At 37.0% G+C, this 25893-nt stretch overlaps 1 protein-coding gene and 1 pseudogene across 3 annotated transcripts in view; one reads left to right on the top strand and one right to left on the bottom strand.

The window, feature by feature from the left end:
• LOC112919040 (melanoma-associated antigen B18-like) overlaps positions 1–25893 on the top strand; it is a 263754-nt gene that overhangs the window by 133156 nt on the left and 104705 nt on the right. The window lies entirely within an intron of this gene.
• Positions 1611–1988, bottom strand: LOC112919067 (proteasome maturation protein pseudogene; annotated as a pseudogene).

Here is a 25893-nt window from a genome sequence, read left to right on the forward strand (position 1 = left end):
CCTCTGCCTGTGTCTCTGCCTCTCTCTGTGTGTCTCTCATGAATAAACTTTAAAAATCTTTAAAAAAATAAATGTAAATGCCTCTTACAGAAGGATGACTTCTCAATTTTCAGAGCTTTTCAATTGTCTGATGTTTCTTAAAAGCGATCAGCCTAAAATAACCTTTATGCCAAAGAGGCATATTTTGGGGTGTGCATTCTGCTTCCCTTCAAAACCTACTTGAAATAGATATCAATAAAATAGAGGGGCACCTAGCTTTGTCAGTAGAACATACGATTCTTGATCTCAGGGTCATGAGTTCGGGCCCCATATTGATTGGGCTTGGAGCCTACTTAATAAAATAAAGTAAAATATAATTAACACTGTATTCATTGGCAAACCAGTTATCAAAATACTCCATTTACCTAACCTTTGACTTCAGATTCATCATTAATTTCTATGAGTTTTATATTTAAAATATTTATTGAGTGTAGTCACTTCTTACAAAAACACTTCTAATGCTACCACTTTAGTCAAGCCATCATCAACTCCCACAGGAAGTATTGTCATAGTCCCCTACCTAATCTCCCTTGGTTCAGTCTGCCATAAATCGTTATTCTCCATATAGTAATAAGAATGATCTTTTTTTATAGTGAAGATTTATTTTTAAATAATTATGAAACTTGGGATGCCTGGGTGGCTCAGTGGTTTAGCGCTGCCTTCGGCCCAGGGCGTGATCCTGGGGTCCCAGGATCAAGTCCCACATCAGGCTCCCAGCATGGAGTCTGCTTCTCCCTCTGCCTGTGTCTCTGCCTCTCTCTCTGTGTGTCTCTCGTGAATAAATAAATAAAATCTTTAAAAAATAATAATTATGGAACTTGTTCAGGGATACATAGTGTGTTTATGAAATTCTAATTTCTTTTCAATTTAATCATCTTGTGATATATAAATCTATGCATTACAATAGTGTAATCAACGTATGCTGGTTGATTTTTCATTTTAAAGATAAGACCAAAATCAAAACCTTTGAACTTATTATACTTTTGAAACTGAAAGAATCAAATAGCTACAATTCTAAAATAGCATCAATAAATCCAGTATTTTTCTTGTAAGTATCAATAGGCTATACTGAAACAAGGTAAAATATAAATACCCTACTCTACTTAATTTGAAGTGTTGAACTGAAATCAATTACAGATGTTTATTCTGAAATGCTATTATGAAGGTTGTAGACTCAAATGCTGATAATGGTAATCAAAATTAAATTTATGGATACCCAGAAAACAGACTGAATGAAACCTATACAATTTAAAAATACTCATTAACAACAATTTTTGAAAGACATATAGAAGCCTATTATTTTCATATAGATCGGGAGTTTTTAAAATCATCTCCCTTTAGTGCTTCAATTGTCACATGGCCATACCATAAACCAAAGACTAAATCATTTCAAATGATCACAAATACTATTTAGGCAAAAACTCTCATGTGTCAGTATTTTTAATGTTGTATACATCAAATTATAGTAAAAACATGACCATAAACAACATGCAGCCCCTCTATTTTCATGAACAGCATAACAGATTACAGTAAAACGAGTTTATATTCCACCATCAAGTGTGGTTCTCCCATTAGTTCACTTGTGACATGTCATTAAGAATATCTTCAAATCCAATAGTCTCATCATTACCCCTTAAAATATCCAATGAAAGGTTTAAGCTTGGGAGAAATGGAAGAGGCTGAACCTGCTGCACTGCCTTGAATTCCATTTGTAATTTTAGTGGAGCAAACAGACCTTGGATGTTTCTTAGTGTAGAAAAATTCATTTTATCTTGGTTGAGCTGGAAATTTTTTTCTGTTAATTCAAGAGGATGACTGGGTAAAAGCTCATTTTTCACACAAGGGAGACCTTTTCGAAGAAGATCACGCTGTTCAAAAGTTCCACTTGCTGAAAGTTCAGTAACTGGAATACTGTCCTTCAGCTGAGATCCAAGTCCTCGGACATTCATCTTCACTTGCTCTGTGAACAGCCACTAGGCTCTATTACCATCAGCCGGCCAAGAATTATCTTTTAAATTCATATGTAGGGGATCCCTGGGTGGCTCAGCGGTTTAGTGTCTGCCTTTGGCCCAGGGCGCGATCCTGGAGTCCCGGGATCCAGTCCCACATCGGGCTCCCGGCATGGAGCCTGCTTCTCTCTCTTCCTGTGTCTCTGCCTCTCTCTCTCTCTCTCTCTCTCTCCCCCTCCCTCTCTATCATAAATAAATAAATAAATAAATAAATAAATAAATAAATAAATAAATCTATCTTTAAAAAATAAATAAATTCATATGTGATCATGTCTCTTTCCTGATCAAAACCCTGTAATTGTTTCCCACCCACTTATAAAACAATTAAAACTCTTTACCTGGGAAGCCTGGGTGGCTCAGAGGTTGAGCACCTGCCTTTAGCCCTGAACGTGATCCTGGAGTCCCAGGATTCAGTCCCACATCAGGCTCCCTGCATGGAGCCTGCTTCTCCCTCTGCCTATCTCTGCCTCTCTCTGTGTGTCTCTCATGAATTAATACATAAAATCTTTAAGAAACCAAACAAAACAAAACTCTTTACCTTGACCTACCAAGAAGAATCTCCTGTCTCATTTTTCAGCCTTACTTTTTTGCTCTATGATAGTGTATTTTATAACAAGAAATATGTATTTGATCTTTGTCCCTATTTCTGGCACAGAACTCTTAAAACCCTTGGTATTTCTTGTGATGAGAGCCACAAAGATGTCTTTTGTTGTGTTAGTGACACCTCAGGATAGGGGAGGGTTGCCAGAAGAGTCAACCATACATGATTAGAGGGTTGAAATGTGTAGTTCAGGGAGGGGAGAAGGGTGGAGACTGCGTTCACTTGCCCATGGCCAATGACTTAATCATTGATGCCTTTGTAATGAAACTTCCATAAAAACCTAAAAGGACAGTGTTCAGAGGGCTTTCAGGTTGGTGAGCATGTAGAGATTTAGGGAGAGTGGTGCACTGTAGGTAGCATGGAAGTTCCTTGCCCTTACCCCATATTTTGTCCTATAGATCTCTTCTATCTAGCTATTCTGAGTTATATCCTTTTATTATGAACTAGTGATCTATTAAGTAAAATTTTTCTCTGATTTCTGTCAGCTGCTTGAGTAAATTAATTGGACCAAGAGGTGGGTCATGGGAACCTGACTTATATAGCCAGTCATTCAGAAGCACTGGTGACAGCCTGGATTTGTGATTGGCATCTGAAGCCTAAGGGGGAGGGGATCATTGGAACCTCTAATCTATAGCTAGTTGGTTAGAATCACAGGTGATAATCTGGGTTTATGATTGGTATCTGAAATGGAGGGGGAGGGAGTCTTATAGGACTGAACCCATAAAATGTGAGGTCTGATGCTCTCTCCAGGTGGACAGTGTCCAAATTGAGTTTAATTCTAGAATATCCAGCTGGTGTCTGGAGAATTGGTGGTATGGGGAGAATTGCCCTGCCACCTCATGGGGGAACTGAGTACAGATCACTTTATCAACCCTCTCCTTTGCTCATTTTACTCAAGCCACAGTGGACTTCTTGCTCATTTGTCGTTGCTTATTGGTCAGTTGTGCCAAGCTAATTCCGCCTAGGAGTTTTACCACTTGATGGTCCCTCTTCTTGAAATATTATTTCCTTCAATCTGCACATGGCTTGCTTCTTCCCATTCCTGAAGTTTCTGCTCAAATGTCACATCTTCAGAGAGTCCTTCCCTGACCATAACTCTACCACATACTATTCTTTGTCTCTTCATATGACTAATAAAAAACTGAAATTATTTGTTTACATTACAATGTAAATTCCATAGAAGCTGAAATACCATATATCTCATTCACAATTATATCTTTGATATCTAGAGCAGTATCTGACATATAATAGGCACTTGGTTAAAAAAAGAAGCTTATTAAATAAATGGTAAAGGAATGAATGAATGAAGTCATCTCAGAATTAAATATCTTTATAGAATATGTCAAACATGATTCCATGCCGTTTATCTGTTAAATTATGGAAGATCATACTTTCTGTATAAGTAACTGTCCTTTCCCAGTTGAAGGTAATTATATCAAATCTATATACAAGAACAATATCATAGGATTTTACTATCCTTTTTTCTAGGTTCTGTTTCCTTTTTTAACCCTAAAAACAATATCCCCTTCCATAGTCCTCGATTTACCACCTTGCACATATTCAGTCTGAGTCACCTAGGAGGCTTATGCTCTCCTACTGTACCTTACTGTCAAAATAAGACTGTTGATTACATTTTCTGATGGAAAGACGATGCCCGTTTTTATGAACAGGCAGTGGTTTGCCTTTACTAGATATTTGTTCATTATTTTTAACTTGCATATAAGACTTAGCTCAGTAAAAATATTTTAGACAATAAAAGCCATGAGAGGACTTCTGCTTTCAGATTGGACATGTAAAGAGCTTGGAAGTCTTCACTCCAAACCTTACTACAAGAAAAATGTGAACAAACTGAAGATCAGTTTTTCTTGGACTCATCAGAGAAGTATCATAGGGAACACTTGTACCCACAAACTGGAAGCACAGGCGTATCAAAAGATTTGAAGTCAAGCTCTGCTTACCTAGAACAGAAGCCACTAGAGCCTTAAAATGCTAGGAACACATAAGTGTCAATTTTGAGGAATTGCTGGAGGGTGGGTATAGATCAGTTTGAGAGGGAGAAAGTCCCAGAGACCACAGTCTTGGGGACTTCCCATATTTTTATCGATTTGGCCTGTCAGAATCCCAGCAGGTTTTCACAGTAAAAATCCAAAATAGATACACTCTGGGCTATGGAAAGGTAAGAAGAGAATAATCCTAGTGACACAACAGCCTTTAGGACAGGCTGCCTGAAAATATGCTACTTTGGCATATGGGTTATTTTGAATTAAATTTATATAAGGAACAGCTGATATAAGAAGAGCACTCTGACCATTCTTTGTTTCCCTAAAAGCAGGAAATAAATCTCCCATACGAAAGGTACCTGCCCTCTACTAGGAGTAAAGGAGACCCCCTAATTGCCAGAGATAGGGAATTCAAGGCCAAGAAAGCTGTGTAAAACCTTGTTACTCATTTACCATTTTACTACCCCAAGCTCAAATTTGTTTGTCTTTCCACTTCTTCCCAAGTTTGTTTCCTTGTCAAAAAGGTATAAAAACTGCCTGCTTTGGTCACTTCTTTGGGTCCCATATCTTAGTTTTCCATATATACAAATTTTTTTCTTCTAATTTTTCTTACATTAATTTAATTATGAGACCAGCCAAAGCAGTCAAGGGGAATAGGATGCTTTCAAAGTTGGAAAGCATTCTCCATTAAAAAAGCCTACTCTCAGGGCACCTAGGTAGCTCAGTCAGTCTCCCTTAGGCTCAGGTCATGATCTTGGGGTCCTGGGATCAAGCCCCAGGTCAGGCTCCCTGAGCAGTGGGGAGTCTGCTTCTCCCTTTCCCTCTGTGCTTGTATGTGCACGCACTCTCTCTCTCAAATAAATAAATAAAATAAAAATCTAAAAAAAAAAAAAACTGAAAAAGCCTACTCTCTAGAGTAAAAGACTTAAGAGCCTTATCCCAGATCAGGGGAAGACTTAAGAGCCTTATCCCAGATGTCTTTCACTCCAGCCCCATCTAGACTTCCTGTCTCATCTACAGGGAGTATAAAAGCTATACCACCAAGAAACACTTAGAAGGAGCACATCCCAGAGGCACAGTTTCACTAAATGAGGAGGATTTAATCATACTATAGAACCCTTCCCCTCTCCCATGCCTTGTGACTATACCAACAGAGCTCCAGTATAGTAATAGTGGATAACCTCTGAGAAAGCTGCAAGATGCAGATTCTGAGGAGGTATTATTAAGGAAGCTCCAAAATCAAAAAGGAAGTTTAACAAACAAACAAACAAACAAACAAAAACAAGGCCATTTAGAGGAATTTTAAGCCTCTGATACCTATGACAATATTAAACACAGCCTCATTCATTGGTTGATATGTATCCTTATACTAAAATCCTACTTACTCAGTTCCTATTATCAGATATAACAAGTGTGGGTATCAAAAAAGAATTATAAGGTATGCCAAAAGACAGGGACCAAATAACAGTCTGAAAGGAAAAAGGAAACATCAGGACCAGAATCACAAGATGACATATTTGTTAGAATGATCAGATTGGGAATTTAAATAACTGATTAATATGTTGAGCACCCTAATAAAAACACTAGACAGCATACCAAAAAAGATGGGTAATACAAGCACAGAGATGGAAACTAAGAAATAATCAGAAGGAAATATGAAAAATATAAACACTGTACAGAAATGAAGAATATCTTTGATGGGCTCATCAGTAGAATGGACATGCGTATGGAGAGAATCAGTGATCTTGAAAATAATTCAGTAGTACTTGCCAAACTAAAATGCAAAGAAAAAGAATAATTTTAAAAACAAGAATATCCAAGAACTATAGGGTATTTTCTCATGGTGTGACATGTGAATAATTTTAATATCAGAAGAAGAACGAATGGAGAAGAAATTTTTGAAGTTATAACAGTTGAGAAATTTTGAAATTAATGACATACACTTACTTTCCCATCCCAGAAAGTACTCTACAGCTTGGCATATCATATTCAAACTTGAGGAAACCCAAAACAGAGAAAATGTTGCATGGAGTCAGGGGTTCAAAGAAAAAAAAACTGTGACTTAGAATTCTATATCCAACACAATTATTATTCAAAAGTGAAGAAATAAAGCCATTTTCTGACTAAAAAACACCCCAGATTATATTGCCACTAGACCTTCCCTATAAGGATTGTTAAAAGAATTTCTTGAGGGATCCCTGGGTGGCTCAGCGGTTTAGTGCCTGCCTTTGGCCCAGGGCGTGATCCTGGGATCCTGGGATCCTGGGGTCGAGTCCTGCGTCAGGCTCCCTGCATGGAGCCTGCTTCTCCCTCTGCCTCTTTCTCTCTCTCATTAATAAATAAAATCTTAAAAAAAAAAGTTATTGAGGTAGATGGAAAATGAGTAGGTTAGAAACTCTGATCTATGTAAAGAAGAATGTCAGAGAAAGCATAGATGGTTATAAAATCTTGTATTTTTCTTATTCTTAATTGATTTAAAAGATAACTTTAAAACTAGTTACAGTGTACTGGTAATTATATGGCTAAGTATATGAAATTACAGAAATGTCTTAAGAGATGGAAGAAATTGGAATACACTATTATAAGAGACTACACAACAGCAACATAGCATTATTTGGAAGACTGAGATTAGTTTAAAATACATATTGGAAGTCTTAGCACAGTTATTAAAAAACTTTTAAAAGAAGTATAATGGATATACTAAGAGAGGAGATAAAATGGGATGATATAAAAGGCTCATTTAAAATCAGACAAGGAAAAAAATAAAAATAAAAATAAAAATAAAAAATAAAACCAGACAACGCAGGGGGAAAAGGCAGAGGAAAGGGGTGTAAAAGACATGAAAAAAGCTACAGTGAATGGAAAAGTTATAAATATGGTAGATATTAATTCAACTATATGAGTAATTACTTAAAATATTACTCATCTAAATAAGCCAATTAAAAAACAGATTTCCCAAGTGGATAAAAAGGAAAGATCCAACTGTATGTTGTCTACAAGTATTTTATTTAAAATAAAAAGATTCAGGAGCACCTGGGTGGCTTGGTGGTTGAATGCTTGTCTTTGGTTCAGGTCATGATCCCAGGGTCTTGGGATAATGTCCCACAGCAGGCTCCCTGTGGGGAGCCTGCTTCTCTCTCTGCCTATGTCTCTGCCTCTCCCTCTGTGTGTCTCATGAATAAGCAAATAAAATCTTTAAAACAAATAAATAAAATAAAAGATTTAGATAAGTTAAAGGAATGGAGAAGCATATACCAAACATTTATCAAAAGAAAGCTGGAGCAGCTATATTAATTTCAGGAAAAGTAAACTTCAAACCAAGGAAAATAATCATTGATAAAGAGACAACATTACATACGGGCAAAGGAGTTAATTCTCAAAGAAGGCCTAACAACCTGAAATGTGAATGCACCTAACAAGAGAGTGCAAAAATATGTGAAATAACAACTCATAGAACTAAAAGGGGAAATAAGCAAATCCACTATTATAGTTGGAGGCTTCAACACTCTTCTTTCAATAACTGATAGGTCAGGTAGACAGAAAATCAGTACAAATACAGTTGACCTGAATATCTCTAACAATCCACTTAATCTGTTATTTTATTTATAGGATACTCCATCTAACAACAGCAGAATACACATTTTCCTTAAGCTCACTTGGAACATTTACTAAGACAAATCACATTCTGGGTCATAAAATTCCCCTTAAGAAATTTAAAAGAATAGAAATCATGTAGAGTATATGCTCAGACTATAGAACAATTAAATAGAATTCTATAACAGAAGATAACTGGAGAATGCCCAACTATTTGGAAATTAAACAATATGCTTCTAAATAACACATGGCTCAAAGATGTATCAGGAGGAATTTAAACATATTTTGAACTAAATGAAAATTCAACTTACCAAATTTGTGGGATGGAATGAAAGGTGTACTTAGATACTCTGCCCTCTAGGAGATGGAACGTCACTCACTTCTTACTCCTTAGGTGTGGGCCAAGCATAGTGCATTCCTTTAAAAAATTAAGTACAATATGGAAAGAGGAGGAAAAGAGTAATTATTCAGTGGAGAAATCTCACTAACACTATCTTAACCAGGCAGTTAAGGTTAATAACATCAATGGTGAGAAGTCATGTTGATGTCAAGAAAATGACCTATTATCTTATGGTCTTTCTCCCCCAAACATGTAACTTCAGTCTAATCATGAGAAACACATCACACAAATTCTGATTGAATGGAATTCTACAAAATGCCTAACCAATGATATTGAAACTGTCAAGGTAATAAAAAATGAGAAATGTCTGAGAAACTATCACAGCCAAGAAGAACCTAAAGAGATAAGACGACTACATGCAATGTGGCACCCTGAAACAACAAAAAAAGAAAACAAAAAACAATGTGAGATAAAAATGAAGGAAACCTGAAAGATTAAAGGACGTTTGTTTGTAATAATAATAATGGATCACCGTTGGTTAATTAGTTGTAACAAATATGTTGCACTAATGTCATGTAAGATAAAATAGGAGAAATGATGTGTGGTAATAGGAAATACGTAATTTTTGATAAATCATAAACTTCTAAAAGAAAAAGTTTATATTTTAAAAAGCAGTAGGGAATTGTTTCCATGTACAGGTAAGTCCTGAGTTTATCCTTTCAGGGTAATGAAGTTGTGTAATCCCCACTTCCACATAAACTCTCTACTCATTTTGAGTTTAATAGGAAATTGAACAGTTGAAGACCTATTTTAGGAGGCTTTGTGACTAAAGAGGATTATAAGCATCTCCTTCAGGGACCCGGAGTGTGTCCTGCTCTTAACGCAAGTCTGCTCAGCCAAAGCTCTTCTCTGCACTGTCCATCTGACCTTGTCTTCCTGTCACACAACGACTCAAACATACATGGAATTATTAGCACAGTATATTCCTTGTATACAAGGGAAACTAATGCACATACTGATTTTTATCTATGAAAGGCAAGAAATGGGGTATATAAGAGAAAGAGAAGAAAACACTGCAAAGTTCTGGAAATGACAAGCTTTGTTTTCCTCTTCTTGAGTCACTTGCTGGTTGCCTGGCAGCCCACATTGGTTGGGGTACTCTGCCCTTTTAATGGCTCACCAAAGGAGGCAGTTTGGTTGTGGGGAGAGCCCCCTGAAGACCCTGAGAATGTAACTGTGCCCTACACCTGACCGGCTGCTTCCATATTATGTCTTTCACTCTCCTTCTTAGCACTTCCATCTTAGTTATCCCAAGTCTGCATCTTTGCCCTTACAGAATTTTTCTCCCTCTCCTGCATCAGCACAACTTTATGTTTCCTTTCCCTCAAGCCTGAAACCCCATTTCCTTCTTAAGACATTGCAGTCATCAATTCAGGTAGTTATATTCCATCTTCCTATCATCATCCAACTTTCCTGATATCCTGAAGCATTGTTGTATGCCTCCTTTATTTCTTGGCAAATTTCTGGTAATAAGGTTTCTGGATTATTGTAGTACATACTCTTACTTAATATCAGTGTTACTGAACAGCAAAAAGTTGTAGCTGCAAGTCAAGTGTTAGTGCTGCCCATGTCTGCCTCATTATAAGGAGAGCCTCTACATGTCATTTTCACGTCAATCCTGTGTGTTAAAACACTAGCATTAGTATCACATTGAAGGTTTTGGGTATAATTCTAAGAGCTGGTATTCTTTTATGTCTTGAGAAGCTCCTGATTTTACTTATTTAATTACAGGTAGATTTTTCTTTGAACCAGAACAAGCTGAAGTAATGATTTCTCTTTGGAGTAAAAGTTATGGTTGTTGATGTGCTAATTATCTCATTTCTTCTTCCTCAAGGAGGGAAGGAAGGAAGACTGTGCATGTGTGAATTTGTGTGTATGCATGCGTGCACATTTATTGTTGTTTAATTTATAATGACTGCTTGCAGTCTGGGATTTTGATTCTTTCCTGCTGGATTTTTGTTTTTGTCTCTGTTTTGAATTTTTCAAAAGTGCTTTTGCCCCACTTAAATATTAGCTGTGTGTTCTTGTTATCTCCTGACTTTCCATATATTGATTTGTTTTTTGCTAAGGCACAAAGTCATTATCATTTATGCTCTAGTTTTTTTCTTTAGGCTTTTCTAAGTAAAAAAAAAAAAAAAAAGAATTATAAGCAGTATAAATGTGTTGTCACTTTTCAGATTTCACTGCCCATTCTGGCAAAGGACAGTTGTGTGAAATTTTATGGCCAAATTTAAAAAGAAAAAAGATGTTCAAGAGCAGCATAAGGATGGAAATATTCTGTAGTCTGCATCTTCCACTGTGGTAGCCATTATGCATCCATAGCTACTGAGCCTGTAAGATGTGGCTAGTGCAACTGGGGAATTGAAGTTTTAACTTTATTTTTTTGTGTCTATTTAGTTTGTTTTTTTTGCTTCATTTAGTTTTGCTTCATGTAGTTTTAACTAATTTAAACTTGAATGGATATAGTCACATGTGGCTACCAGATTGGACATCACAGCTCTGAGGCTGGCAAGTACTCTTGTATGACTTTACTGCATGCTTTATTACATTTTAGTATGTAATTTAGTTCCTTCACCCAGAAAACAAATTGAAAACATAAAAAAAAAAACCTGTGTGAATTAATGGTTGTTGTTAATGTATGGTTGACTGCATTCCAAAGACAGGCTACATTAATGCAGATATAATAACTTTCTTGAAAATAATATAACTGCAGTGTCGTCTGTCATAAATGATAATGCTATTTACTAGTTGTATTAGTTTACTATTGTTGCTGTAACAAATACAAAAAACTTAGTGGCGTGAAACAACACAGATTTGTTATTCTATAGTTTTGGAAGTCAGAAGTCTAAAATCAGTTTCTCTTGGCTAAAATGAAGATGTTGGCAGGCCTGTACTCCATCTGGGAACTTTAGGGGAAAATCCATTTCCTTGTCTTTTCCAGCTACTAGAAACCATCACATTTATTGACTAGTGGCCCTTTCCTCCATCTTCAAAACCAGAAGTGTAGCATCTTTTCTCCTCTCTAACCTCTGCTTTCATCCTTAAACTTTCTCTCTGACTCTGTTCCTCCTGCCTCCCTCTCATAAGGATGCTTGTGGTTAGATTGAGCCTAGAATAATCTCCCCTGTCAAGACCCTCAATCACATCTTCAGTGTCCTTTTGCTATTTAAGGTACCATATTCACAGATACTGAGTATCAGGATATCTTTGGGGCACCATTATTCTGTCTTCCACACTAGTGTAGTAAACAGTTTGCCTAGGAGTTGATTGATAATGGATTTTGAGGTTGGATTTTTGAAAGTGATCGTTTCTAGGGTTGCTCGTGACTAAAATTTATGCTATGGTGCGTATGACCCAAACAGATATCCTGATCTGTTATCTCACTACATCTAGCAATGCCCTCTAGGTCTCTGCACTGACATTTAGGACTTCCCTCAGAGTATGGAAACCCAGGTCCTACGAGTAATATCTGGGCACACATCTCACTAATGAGAAAACTCCATATCTCTACTAATGAGAATCATATTTTCAGAAATAAACTATAAATGTTCTGGTGTTTTACGACTGAAAGAGTAGGCTGACAGATACTTCTTCCCATGATTTGTACCTCAAGTTTGCTGAAAGACTTCTGAGAGGATTCTGCTGTGTTTGTCAGCATCTGACTGGTATTTTAACTTTCATGTGGAATGTGAACTAGTATTTTTAATGTCAGTGGAGAAGGGAGAAGCAGAAGGAGAAAAGGATGGATGGCCCCACTGGATTTTATTAAGCTCTATATGTCCAATGCTATTCAGAGATTTTTGAGGTGGGTAGGTGAACCGAAATTTGAAATAAGTTACATTGGGCAGCCCAGGTGGCTCAGCAGTTTAGCACCTGCCTTCCGCCCAGGGTGTGATCTTGGAGTCCCAGGATTGAGTCCCGTATCCGGCGCCCTGCATGGAGCCTGCTTCTCCCTCCGCCTGCCTCTCTCTCTCTGTCTCTCATGAATAAATAAATAAAATCTTTTAAAAAAAAGATATAAGTTACATTGGATTGTAACGTGCTAAAAACTGTGAGAGAAGCAGCTTCCCACAGGTAAATGTGTAAATATAGTTCAGATATATGTAGGATAGGGATGGTTGTAGACAGCATGTCCTCATTTTTCATTTTTGAGCTTAAACATCTCTTCCTTCACTGATCATCCCCCGGGACTGAGTTTGATGCCAAGTGTATTTACCTTATGTTAGTGGTATTTTGCTGCACATTATAACTGTTAGTTTACCTATGATTCTTAAGTAAAGCCGTATCCGCACCTAAATCAGTTTCTTTTCCTTTCCCCTGCATATCAGTAAGTGTCACTTTTACTGCCTGGTCACTTAAGTCAGAAACCTAGGTCTGAGGCTATTCTCTCCCTCTCATCAGTACTTCCCGTACATCATTAAATACAAGTAATACTATCTTCAATATGTCTCTAAAACACATCTACTTCTCCCCATTCCCACTATCCTTTCCCGAGTAAAGTTAACCGTTCCTGAAATTATTACAAGAGTCTCTGACTAGTCTCCTATTGCCTCCTTCGTGAGATCTTCCAACAGTGCAAATTCATCATAATCTTAGCTCCACCCTCCAAAAAGGTTCTCAAATCATTCTCCTTTCCTTTTACAGCAAAGAAGAATTATTTAAAGGTTTATAAGGCCTTGTTTTCACAAATTTCTCCATCTAGACTCTTACTTTTTTCCCATTGTGATAGCCAAAAACATAATGCAATACTCAAGAGTTCAGGGTTCTGGAATTAGAATTGTGTGTCATCTCAGTACAAGTCTGTGTGACTTGACAAGTTGCTTCCTTTCTGTGATTCAGGTATATCATCTGTTAAATTAGGATGATAATAATACCTTCTCAATTGACTCATGAGAATGCATAAAAAGGGCCTCATTACTGCATCTCATGTACTTCTAAATGCTCAATTATGTGTTATAATTATTAATATTATTATTCATAATTACAGGTGTTTTAGTTTGCGTTCCTCCACAATTTGAGCTTGAAATGTAAATACTTTATTTGAGAGATAATCCCACCCAGTAACCAAGTGGAGAACAGAGAACTCAAATAGGGAAGAGAAGGAAGCCACTAAAAAGTGTGTTAATAAGCGGGTCACCATTATAGGGCTCCGAGACTCAATGTCAGTGTGAACACTGTAAGATTATGTTGAATACACTTCATGGTTACTACACCCAAGGAATAAGGAATTCAGGTCTTAGTCTCCAACTTGCATCTAGTATTTTTTCAGGGCCACGTTCAGGTACATCAACAACTCAGCTCCTCACACAGGTCAAACATACTTCTCTAGTCTGAGAAGGCCATCAGGCATAGAGTTATAGAGACTTGAAATGGGAAACTAGAATGACATGTAAATGATCTAGCAGTCAGGGCTTATGGAGCAGGCAGCTCTGCTACAACAGGTAGGATTGTACCTGAGGCTGAACTGAGGCTCAGTGAGGTGAAATGACTAGTCAGTCAGTCCAAGATCATTGCTAGAATGTGTTTGAGTCAGGATTTGGACCCAGGAACCTGAGAATCCAAAGTGCTTGACGTTTGCTCCAGATGATGGTGATGATCAGGTGAGAAGTAGGGACTACATGACTAAATGTGAGGGGACCAGTGAAAGAAGTTGGAGAGGACTAAACACAGCAAGCCAGTCTGGTCAAATAACTCAGCCATCTCCCACTGTCAGAAGCAGATTCATGAAAATATCCTCCTCTATCAATTTACCATTTAGTAAATATTTACTGGTGGGAAGCATTACATTAGAGTATGGTGTATCTTGGTATAAATTATATATCATAAAATACACTTTATATTAAATTCATGATTTGAATCAGGAAGTATGACTTTAGAATGTTCTCTTAGACTAAATTGCTTTTCATACTTCAAGTATTTAAGATTTCATATTAAGAGTCAGCCCTGATTCTGAATTTTGATTGTATCTCTAATTAAATACATAGCCTTTGGGAAAATTATTTGGTCTATCAATTCCTTAATTTAATTTTACATAAATGAATCTCATATAAGTACCTACCTCATATGGTAGATGTAATAACTAATGTGAGGATTCATTGAAAGTGATTAGTACAAAGAACATGAAAAATAGACTAAATAAAGAAAATCATACAAAATGTATCTGCAAAGGGCAGATCTAAAAGGGCGAAAATATGGCAGATATGAAGAACAAGACACTACAGAGCAAATAGGCAACATTCCCAAAATTCTGAAGAAAAAAAACTACCGTAAACTCTAGCACACTCGAGGAAAGATAACCTGAAATAAAGGGAGATTTGAATTTGTAGTTTAAAACAATCAGCATTTTTCATGTTCCACAAATAACGAATAGATCAAGGCATAAATATATTCTGTGAAAATGTTTACAATTGAAGGATAAAGAGAAATTCTAAAAGCATCATTATAGAGAAACAAGGGGAAATATATCAGGTTTGCCTTTGACTTCTGGTTATATCATTAAAGACAAGTGGGACTGTAATAGTTTAAATAACTTGTCTGCAAATTACAAGAGCCTTCATTTAACTAGTTATAAACAAAAAGAAAATATATAAAATGATAGGAAGTCCATAGATAAATTGGCTTACTTCATTGATTCACTAATCTTATTGAAGACCCACATAATTTCGAATATTCTTCTCTGCCATTCTCATTGTTGGCTTAATTATTGGTTTGAATACAAAATGGCTGCATGTTGATGAGTATACAGACATGATGATATTCAGAGGAATATAAAAGACTTTCTATTATTGGCATTCTATCTTAGTAGCGAAAAAAAAATCTTTCCCAGGAGTTGTCAGTAAATTCCATTTGTGAATTATTACTTATAGTTGCTTCACATGCTGAATCCTGAACCAATGCCTGGCAATGAAAATAAGATCAGTGCAGAACAATGTGGAGCTCAGGATAGGATCAGCATCCCCTGAGTCATTTATGAGGGACAGATGGAAGATTGAGATAATTGATTGATATCAGGGTTGAGAAGAAAAGAGAGTAGTGGATCTTAGAAAGGCAGCTGATAGTGTGCACTGCAAAGACAGTGGATTAAGGGGAGCAAATTCTAAATAAATTAGAAGGAAAAATGCTGTGACCACAAAACTACACCTATGCAACTTTCCATTCATATGTAACAATAATTTTTAGAAAGTTCTCAAAAATGCAAAGATTCAGAAGATCTAATAACCAAAGGCAATTCCTAGAAACTATGTGAATTCATAACTTAGCCAACTGAATTACTGATATATATAAGTACTGATGATGAATTTTTTGAAGATTTATTTATTTGAGAGAGAGAGAGAGAGAGAGAATACAAGTGGGGAGAAAGGCAGAAGGAGAGAAAGAATCCTCAAGCAGACTCCTGTTGAGCATGGAGCCCAATGCACGGCTCCATCCCAGGACCCTGAGTTCATGACCTGAGTTGAAATCAAGAGCCAGATGCCCAACTGACTGAGCCACCCAGTCACTCTCCTCTTTTCTTTCTTTTAAGATTTATTGAACCTTGAATTCAGTAGAAAATATAATATAATGAAATGTAAATTGCTATTTTGATCCCTGTAAAAACAGTTTAATATTAAAATTATTAAAGAAAAATGGCAAAGATATTTTAATCTAATTATAATAAACTAAACAAAAAGTAGAAATCCCTCAATGCATTACAGTTGACAGAAGAATTTGTAGTATACAAATACTAATTATTTTATCTTTTATTGAGATGAAACTATCTAACAATGGGGTTTCCTGGGTAAGAAAGTATCCTTGTTGAAAGGGAACATGTCCATAGCTCAATGATTGTTACCATTCTTTTCTTTTGATCTATCCCCAATGGCTGTGCCAACCCCTTGCTAAGTTACTGGGAAAAAATTAGAAGAAGATAAGTACAATATAAATAAACTACATAACTTACAAATTATTTGAGGACAGTAATAAAGCAAAAATTGACAAGCTAAAAAAGAAAACATACGCATTAAAAGGAAAAAATAACAAAAATTCAAGCACATAAAGAAATTCCATTAAATATTATATTAGAAGAACATATCAAGCTGCCATTTCTGGAGTGTAGGTATTCTATCAATGTAATCACTTAGCAAGTACTAAAAAGGATTATGAGGAAGCATATAATCTAATCATGGTTCTAAGAAGACAGAAAGAGAAAGGACAAATAAGGGAAAGGAAGGGCAGATTCTTGATAATCATGTCATAGAAGAAAGATACTAATGATGGAGAATATATTTTTCAAACTAAGGATGAAAAATAATACAAGTAACAAAACACAAGTATGCATTAAATTTAGTTCCTCCAATAAAGGAAGCTCCAAAATTCTATTAAGAATTTGAGCTAGGGCAGCCCGGGTGGCTCATCAGTTTAGTGCTGCCTTCAGCCCAGGGCCTGATCCTGGAGACCTGGGATCGAGTCCCACATTGGGCTCCCTGCATGGAGCCTGCTTCTCCCTCTGCCTGTGTCTCTGCCTTTCTCTATGTGTCTCTCATGAATAAATAAATAAAATCTTAAAAAAAATAATTTGAGCTAGTTTAATAATATAAACTCCAAAAGTAAGAAAATGTGATCAAAGACATGTTAAAAGAGAATTAAATGAAAAATTATTTCTAGAGGATTTGATAAAATGGTATATTGAATATATATATATATATATATATTTAAATATTTTATTTATTTATTCATGAGAGGCAGAGAGCAGGGAGCCTGATATGGGACTCGATCGCAGGCCTCCAGGGTCACACCCAGAGCCAAAGGCAGATGCTTAACCACTGAACCACCCAGGCATTCCTGAAAATACATTTAGATACAAGAAAATGACATACCAAAAATATGTAATTAGATAAATCTAAGCAATTTATAACTGGATTAGACAAAATAAAGAAATTTCATTTACAAACCTATTAAAGGTAGGGAACCTGGATGGCTCAGTAGTTGAGCATTTGCCTTTGGCTCAGGTCATGATCCCGGGGTCCTACATCAGGCTCCCCACAGGAATCCTGCTTCTCCCTCTGCCTATGTCTCTGCCTCTCTGTGTCTCTCATGAATAAATAAATAAAATCTTAAAAACAACAACAACAAAAAACCATTAAAGGGGTGCCTGGGTAGCTCAGTCAGTTAGATGTCCAATTTCATCTCAGATCATGATCTCAGAGTCCTGGGATCAAGCTGCATGTTGGGCTCCATGCTCAGTGGGGAGTCTGCTTGAGGATTCTCTCTCCCTCTCCCTTTGCCCCTATCCCCACTCTTGTGCTTGCTCTCTCTTTCTCTCAAATAAATAAATAAATTCTTAAAAAATATATTTATGGCCACATTATGCTTATTACAAAGTGAGAGAAAGATACTACATGAAAATAAAAATTACAGACCAATATCACTTATGAGTATCAATGCAAAAACCATCCACGGAATACAAGCAAGACAAATCCAATAGCACATTAACAAAATTACACACTATGATCCAGTGGGATTTATTCCTAGAATGCAAGGATGGTACAACATATGAAAATCAATGTAATGCACCACATTAACAGAATTAAGGAAAAGCCATAGGATTATCTCTATTGATGCAAAAAAAAAAAGCATTTGACAAAATATAATGCCCTTTTATGATAAAAACACTCAAGAGCTAGGAATACAAGGAACTACTTCAGTGTAATATGGGGTATATATGAAAAACCTACAACCAACATCATATTCATTGATGAAAGACAGAATGTTTTTCTGTCAAGATCAGGAACTGGACAAAGATGCCTACTTTTATCAATTATATTCAATAATGTATTGAGAGCAATTAGCCAAGAAAAATAAATAAAAAGCATCCAAGGAGAAGGAAGGGGTAAAAGTATTTCTCTTAGCAGATGACATGATCTTGTATGTACAAAACCCTTAAGAGTACACATACGCCCCCCCTACACATGCACAAACTGTTAGAACTATAAATAAATTCAGCCAACTTACTGGATACAAAGTGGACATACATCATTCAGTTTCATTTCTATACACTAACAATAAAAAATACAAAAAGGAAATTAAGAAAACAGTTCATTTACAGTAGTCTCAAAAGAAAAAAATACTTAAGGGTAAACTTAATCAGGGAGATGAAAGAATTGTACTCTGAAAACTACAGAGCTGGGGTGCCTGGGTGGCTCAGTCCATTAAGCATCAGATTCTTGGTGTCTGCTCAGGTCATGATCTCAGGGTTGTGAGACTGAGCCCATGATGGGCTCCATGCTCAGCATGGAGTCTGCTTGGGATTCTTCTCTCTCCTTTGGTGCCCCTCCCCCCACTTGTATGCAAAGTCTCTCAAATAAAATAAAATCTTAAGAAAAACCTACAAACCTACATTGCCAAAAAAAAAAAAATCAAAGAACAAACAAACAGATGAAAAGACATCTTATATTCATGGATTGGAAGATTTAGTGTTAAGATGTCAGTATTATCCTGTATAATCTATAGATTTAATGTAATCCTTATCAAAATCCCAGTGAATTTTTTCTGTAGAAAGAGAAAACTTCATCTTAAAATTCATATGGAATAACAAGAGACCACAAATAGCCAAAATAATCTTGGAAAAGAAGAACAAAGTTGGTAGTTTCACACTTCCACATTTCAAAACTTACTGCGAAGCTGTAGTCTTGAAAGTGGTGTGGTACTGGCATGAAGACAGACATAAAGATCAACAGAATAGAATAGGAGCCCAGAAATAAACTCTCACATATGAAGTAAAATGATTTTTTTAACAAGGATACCAAGACCGTTCAATGGGGAAAGGATAGTCTTTCCAACAGATATTGTTTTGTTTTTAAAGATTTTATTTATTCCTCTTTAGAGAGAGAGAACAAGGGGAAGGGCAGAGAGGAGAGGGAGAAGTACAAGAAGACTCTGGCAAAGAGCCTCACACGGGGCTCAGTCTTAACAACCCTGAGATCATGACCTGAGCTGAAATCAAGATTCTGACACTTAGCTGACTGAGCCACCCAGGTGCCCCTCCAACTGCATGGCCTTAAAAATAAGTTATAACCAGTTGTGAAAGCAAATTATTATTGAAGAAATATTTTGAGCTAAATGGTTGTTCTTTTGAAAGATGCACATACACCCTCATACAAGTCACAAAACTAAATATGAGAAAATTGTGAGCATGCCAAGAGTCATATGGGAAAAGGAGATGAATACTCCATTGGAAGAAAAAAGCTAGAGTACAAAAATTACAGAGCATCATAGAAGCCCAAATTTCAGTAGTTCTCAAAAAAATTCTTAAGATTCTTATTTCCCCCCAAACTTGGCAGTTATGTTGATGACATGTGTATGGTGTGTGTGTGTGTGTGTGTGTGTGTGTGTGTGTGAGAGAGAGAGAGAGAGAGAGAGAGACTTGACAAGAGTCCTGGAATTGATAAAAATGCAGGAAAAAATAATGATAATAATTTTTCGAAGTGTAAGCCCTTACAAAACCTGTTTGGAATTCAATTTAGCAATATGATAACAAATCCTAACATATTTAGTGAAAACAATTTCAAAGGCATTATGCTTAGGAAATCTTCAATGATGTATACAAAGTTTAGTGTGTAAGGATTTTCACCATAGCACTGATTCACTCATTCAAATATTTATTGAGTGTGATCATGTAAAAATCACTGTTCTGGATTCTATTTTGATCCCATGTTTTATAGAGTTTACTTTTTAAAGAAGACACAGTGAAAAATGCAATGAATAAAAATGATAACTACATAAAGTGATAAGGGCTGTGAAAATCCTAAAATGAGGACAGTATGTTAGTTTTTTTTTTAATATGTTAGATAGTTAAGGGCTCCCTAAGGTAGTGAAATTCCACCTGAGTTCTGACTGTTAAAAGGAGTCCCCATGGCTTTGGGAACAGAATACTTTCCAAGCAGAGGAAACAGCAAAGACAAGTAGAGAAAGAAATTGTAATGTTTGAGCAACAGAAAAAAGGAGTGTGTAAGCAAGCCCAGCTAGAACAGAATGAGAGGAAGAGAGATAGAATCCAAAAAGACAGGCAGGGAGATGTCTAAACCCTACACCAAGAGTTTGGATGTTGTTCTAGGCCCAGATTAGTTTTCTAATCAGAAATACTTACTATTCCTTTTCTGGAAAGATCTAAAGCCTACATAGCAAAAGGGCACATCTGTTTAATCTATATGGGTGGGCACATAGATGACTGTTATATTTTTTCCTATGCTATTGGTATTGGAATATTTGAGGTATTTTATAATTTTAAACCACATATAAGTAAATCTAAAATTACTATTTAAAAAGATCTATTATTTTTATAAAAAGTATAATGTAACCTGCAGCTACACAAGCACATATTGTATGTGGGCCGTCTCAATTAGTCCTACAATTTATTTTTATATCTCTACAGTGTGAATTGTTTGCCTAGAGAGTTTATAGTATTTGTTGACCATGTTTCAGTGTTTTTAACATAGAAAGTTTATTCTTCAGTCAGGGCATCATCTTTTAATTAATATAAATATTTTAAAGCATAGCCATGACTTTTCTGTCCAGTAATCCTGCTGAAAGTGCCAATGGTCCCAGGTCTGACGATTCAGAAGTAGTGCCTGGCTGAGCAATAGGGGTTTGCTTGGGGGCATGAAGACTGCTGGATCTGACCCTGGCAGGTGGCTTGCAGTGGGAGTGAGAATGAGTGGAAGCGTTTGGCATGGCATTATGGGGGGGGGGGCATCTTTGTACCCCTGCAGAGCCAGCAGGAGTGAGGAAGCATGATTATGCTAATAAGTGAAAGCCTGATTCCTTTTTTTTTAATAAATTAATTTTTTATTGGTGTTCAATTTACCAACATACAGAATAACACCCAGTGCTCATCCCGTCAAGTGCCCCCCTCAGTGCCCGTCACCCATTCACCCCCACCCCCCGCCCTCCTCCCCTTCCACCACCCCTAGTTCGTTTCCCCGAGTTAGGAGTCTTTTTCTTCTCCCTTCCCTTATATTCCCTTTCACTGTTATTTATACTCCCCAAATGAATGAGAACATACACTGTTTGTCCTCCGATTGACTTACTTCACTCAGCATAATACCCTCCATTGCTGTCAGGATGTGACATGAAAAGAATGGATTTAGGCCTAGACCTGTGCTTTTCAAACAACATCCGCAGGCCGTAGGTGGCAACAGCATCCCTGGTCCTGAGGGAGGCAAAAGCAGATTTTAAGTCCTGTGCCTTACCCTGCAAAGGTTTAAAACCTACAGAAAAGATAAGATCTACACGGAAGTACCAATTTGAAAACATATTTTAAAAGTTCTAATGGAGAAGGGAATATCTTTGATGATAAACAACCAATTAGTTATTCCATCTGGTGGCATCACTGATTTTGCATATAATCAAATCTTATAAATGTATCAGATCCAAGCTAACTTGAATATATGTGCATTTTTTCCTATTTGCATCAAATACCTTTCCATATACATGATTTCAGATAATAATAGGAGTGAATTTTGCACGTGCTATTTATCTGTTCAGCGGTTTATCACTGTTTCATTTTTTTTTTCTCTATTTCATTTTCAAGTCATATTTAATGAGCAACTAAAAGGAGGTCAGCAACTTTTGTTTGCATTCTCAGCCTTCATTTATTTCCTCAATAGAGTGGAATAAGAGGACAGTTAAGTCTGGGCACCAGCCTGACAGGAGGGACAATGAGGTTCAGGGTTGTAGAAAAAAAATAGACTGAGGCAAAGACTATAAGAAAAGCAGAGTTGCCATTTGCAGTTACCACTGGTTTCCTAAGTGCTCGGTAGCTCATGGACCCCGCGTGGGGACTGAACATTGGAAGGATGTTATGGAGGGTACTTCTATGTGTTAACCTGTGTGTCTCTTTTCCAACAAGCCCAAAAATTTTCCCCAAATCTCCCATCCCCTGTGACACCTGTACCATCAATTGTCAATTCTGCAGAATAAGCGAAGTAGTTGAAATTGTATAGAAATCCTCTTATCTCTGGTTACAAAATTTAGCTGAAGTAGGAATTGTTGGTGCTCTAAGAAAATTTAGCTTCTGCAGGTTTATTTTATTTTTTTTTTTTAAATTTTTTATTTATTTATGATAGTTACACAGAGAGAGAGAGAGGCAGAGACACAGGCGGAGGGAGAAGCAGGCTCCATGCACCGGGAGCCTGATGTGGGATTCGATCCCGGGTCTCCAGGATCGCGCCCTGGGCCAAAGGCAGGCGCCAAACCGCTGCGCCACCCAGGGATCCCGCTTCTGCAGGTTTAAATAAAACCTTTTACTAGTGTATGCAATAGCTTCACATCTAAGGTGAGCCTTTATTCCTGCGGATGAAATTCTAGTGAAATAAAAGGCATGTATGGTACTGATGCTTTCACATAGATGCCAGTACCGGCATCTGTTCACAGTTTTATTTATAAATGCAAGATTTCTGGGCAGCCCGGGTTCCTCAGTGGTTTAGCACCTGCCCTTGGCCCAGGGCGCAATCCTGGAGTCCCGGGATCGAGTCCTGCGTCGGGCTCCCGGCATGGAGCCTGCTTCTCCCTCTGCCTGTACCTCTGCCTCTCTCTCTCATGTTCTGTGTCTCTCATGAATAAATAAATAAAATCCTTAAAAACTAAAACTAAAAATAAATGCAATAAATAAATAAATAAATGCAAGATTTCCCACAAAATTCCCCAGATCACTGCAGTCTACCGTTGGTATTTACTTTCTGGACCTATTATCTGGGGAGGTCCACAAATGATTAACTACAGCTTATTTGGTTTAAGCCATGGCATTGGATAGATCGCATTTCTCACTTTGTCTTCTCAGCAGCTGTGTGGATTATGGAGATGAGCTGTGGTTCTAGCCGAAAATGCATCATTTATATGTGTCAGTTGGATGGCATCACATGCCCGCTCTGGACTTTTTCTCAGAGGCTGTGAGATTTATGACCATCATAAAGCTTTTTTTCCCCCATAGATCATGTTGGTAGAATACCTGTACCTTTTCTGGACTGCACCCTTCTAGAAACTAGACAGGGTCAGAAAGAAGAAGATGATGTTTTGGTCATTTCCACCCCCAGAGGGAGAGTAAATGACCCTGCTCCCTAAAACTTCCCTCTCCTGCCACACTACTAATTAGAGTAAATAAAGAAATCTAGCAAATTATTTTTTTCCTTTTTAAAAATTTTTTAAAATTAAAAAAATTTTTTAAGATTTTATTTATTTATTTACGAGAGACACACACAGAGAGAGAGAGAGAGAGGCAGAGACACAGGCAGAGGGAGAAGCAGGCTCCATGCAGGGAGCCCGATGTGGGACTCGATCCCAGGTCTCCAGGATCATGCCCTGGGCTGAAGGCAGCGCTAAACCGCTGAGCCACCCGGGCTGCCCTGAAAATTTTTTTAGAGCAAAAGTTATAACTTGCTTAGCTTGGCGGAGATGCTACAGTAAAATCTATGCACACAGGGCAGTTTTCACTAATGTTCTCCACAGATCTCAGCATTATGTCCTATCCAAATTATTGCCTGTCATTGGTATGTAATCAGAATATAATTTTCATAATCGGACCACACTCCTGAAGCAGTCATATGGTTGCAGACAATGTGAACTTTAACCATGTAAAGCTCCCATTCATGAACTACTTAGAAAAAGGAGGACAGGGACGCCTGGGTGGCTCAGCGGTTGAGCATTTGCCTTCAGCTCAGGGGTGGTCCTGGAGTCCCAGGATCGAGTCCCACGTTGGGCTCCCTGCATGGCGCCTGCTTCTCCCTCTGCCTGTGTCTCTGCCTCTCTCTCTCTTCGTCTCTCATAAATAAATAAATAAATAAATAAATAAATAAATAAAATCTTAAAAAAAAAAAAAAGAAAAAGGACAGTAGTTTTCTCCTCTCAGTTTAACCTTCCTCTGTCCCTGCCCCCCAGCAGTGCAAAGAGGAATAAAACCTGATTTCTATCTTAGAAAATGGCTCTGATTCACAAAAAGAAAAATGTAAACAAAAAAGACACATACCATAATAGATTAACTATGATTACAGCAGAATGATGTGATTATCTAAGAAAATGGACATAGGCTCCAGAGAAGTTAGACTTAAGCTAAAGGTATTAGACATGTATTTCCCTTCTGGCTGGGACTCTTTCTGTCAGTAAGAAAGTAGAAAATCAGCAAACTCAAAGTATTAAAAAATGCATAATGGACTATATACAATCAGAATAGTAACCTAGTTTTAAGCAGATATATATATATCCCTCCACACGCACATCTATAAACATACTATTTGAACCACTCTGTTATATTAACAGAGGTGCTTATTATATCTACACATCTGTATTATATTTATCTGTATCTAGAAATACACAAATACACATACAACATACATATGAGCAAAGACAAATGCCAGGAGACAAAACTTGTTTTTGAATGAGTGAATCATCCATGAGCAAGTACTCCTGTATCATTCATTTTTATTTGTTCTTTCTTGCAACATCCTCCCAATTAAAAAAGGAAACCTCTTTCTCTATCAATTCGCGTCTTTTAAAAATATTTTCATTGATTTTTCCCCCTTTTCCTTTGCATCAGACCTTGAAATGAGTAAAAATGGGGCAGTCCAGGTGGCTCAGCAGTTTAGCGCTGCCTTCAACCGAGGGTGTGATCCTGGAGACCCGGGATCAAGTCCCATGTCGGGCTCCCTGCATGGAGCCTGCTTTTCCCTCTGCCTGTGTATCTGCCTCTTTCTCTCTCTCTCTCTCTCTCTGTCTCCCATGAATAAATAAATAAAATCTTAAAAAAAGAAATTAGTAAAAATGGTTTTTTTTTCTTTCTACACTCACTTCAACTTCATAAGTATGCATTAAAGGATTACTGTGTGATATGGAAATATGACTGTAAAAGGCTTAGGCTGAACGTGTTCCAACTCCAGGAAATTCACAAGTTAATAACAACAAACAAAAGTCTTTTTTTTTTTTAACAAAAGTCTTGATATGAGATGCTTTGTTGGTGATTTATCTCTTTTGCTTAAACCTTCAATTTATCAAAGATTTATAATGTTTAGTCTTGTTCTCCCTCGAGAACACCAAGATTTGTTTGGGTGTTGCTGAATTATATTCAAGAAAAGGTTATATAATCATCTAAGTTCTGTGGTAGAGAGATCACACGTAATCCTTGTGAAAAGGAGCCTGAATTGATGGATTCAAGGAATATTCAAGATGGGAAGATCATAGAAATGTTGGAATGTGTCTTAGCCATTCAGATGGAGAACCTGAGAT

This window comes from Vulpes vulpes, chromosome X (genome assembly GCF_048418805.1).
Source record: "Vulpes vulpes isolate BD-2025 chromosome X, VulVul3, whole genome shotgun sequence".
In the NCBI taxonomy this organism is placed as follows: Eukaryota; Metazoa; Chordata; class Mammalia; order Carnivora; family Canidae; genus Vulpes; species Vulpes vulpes.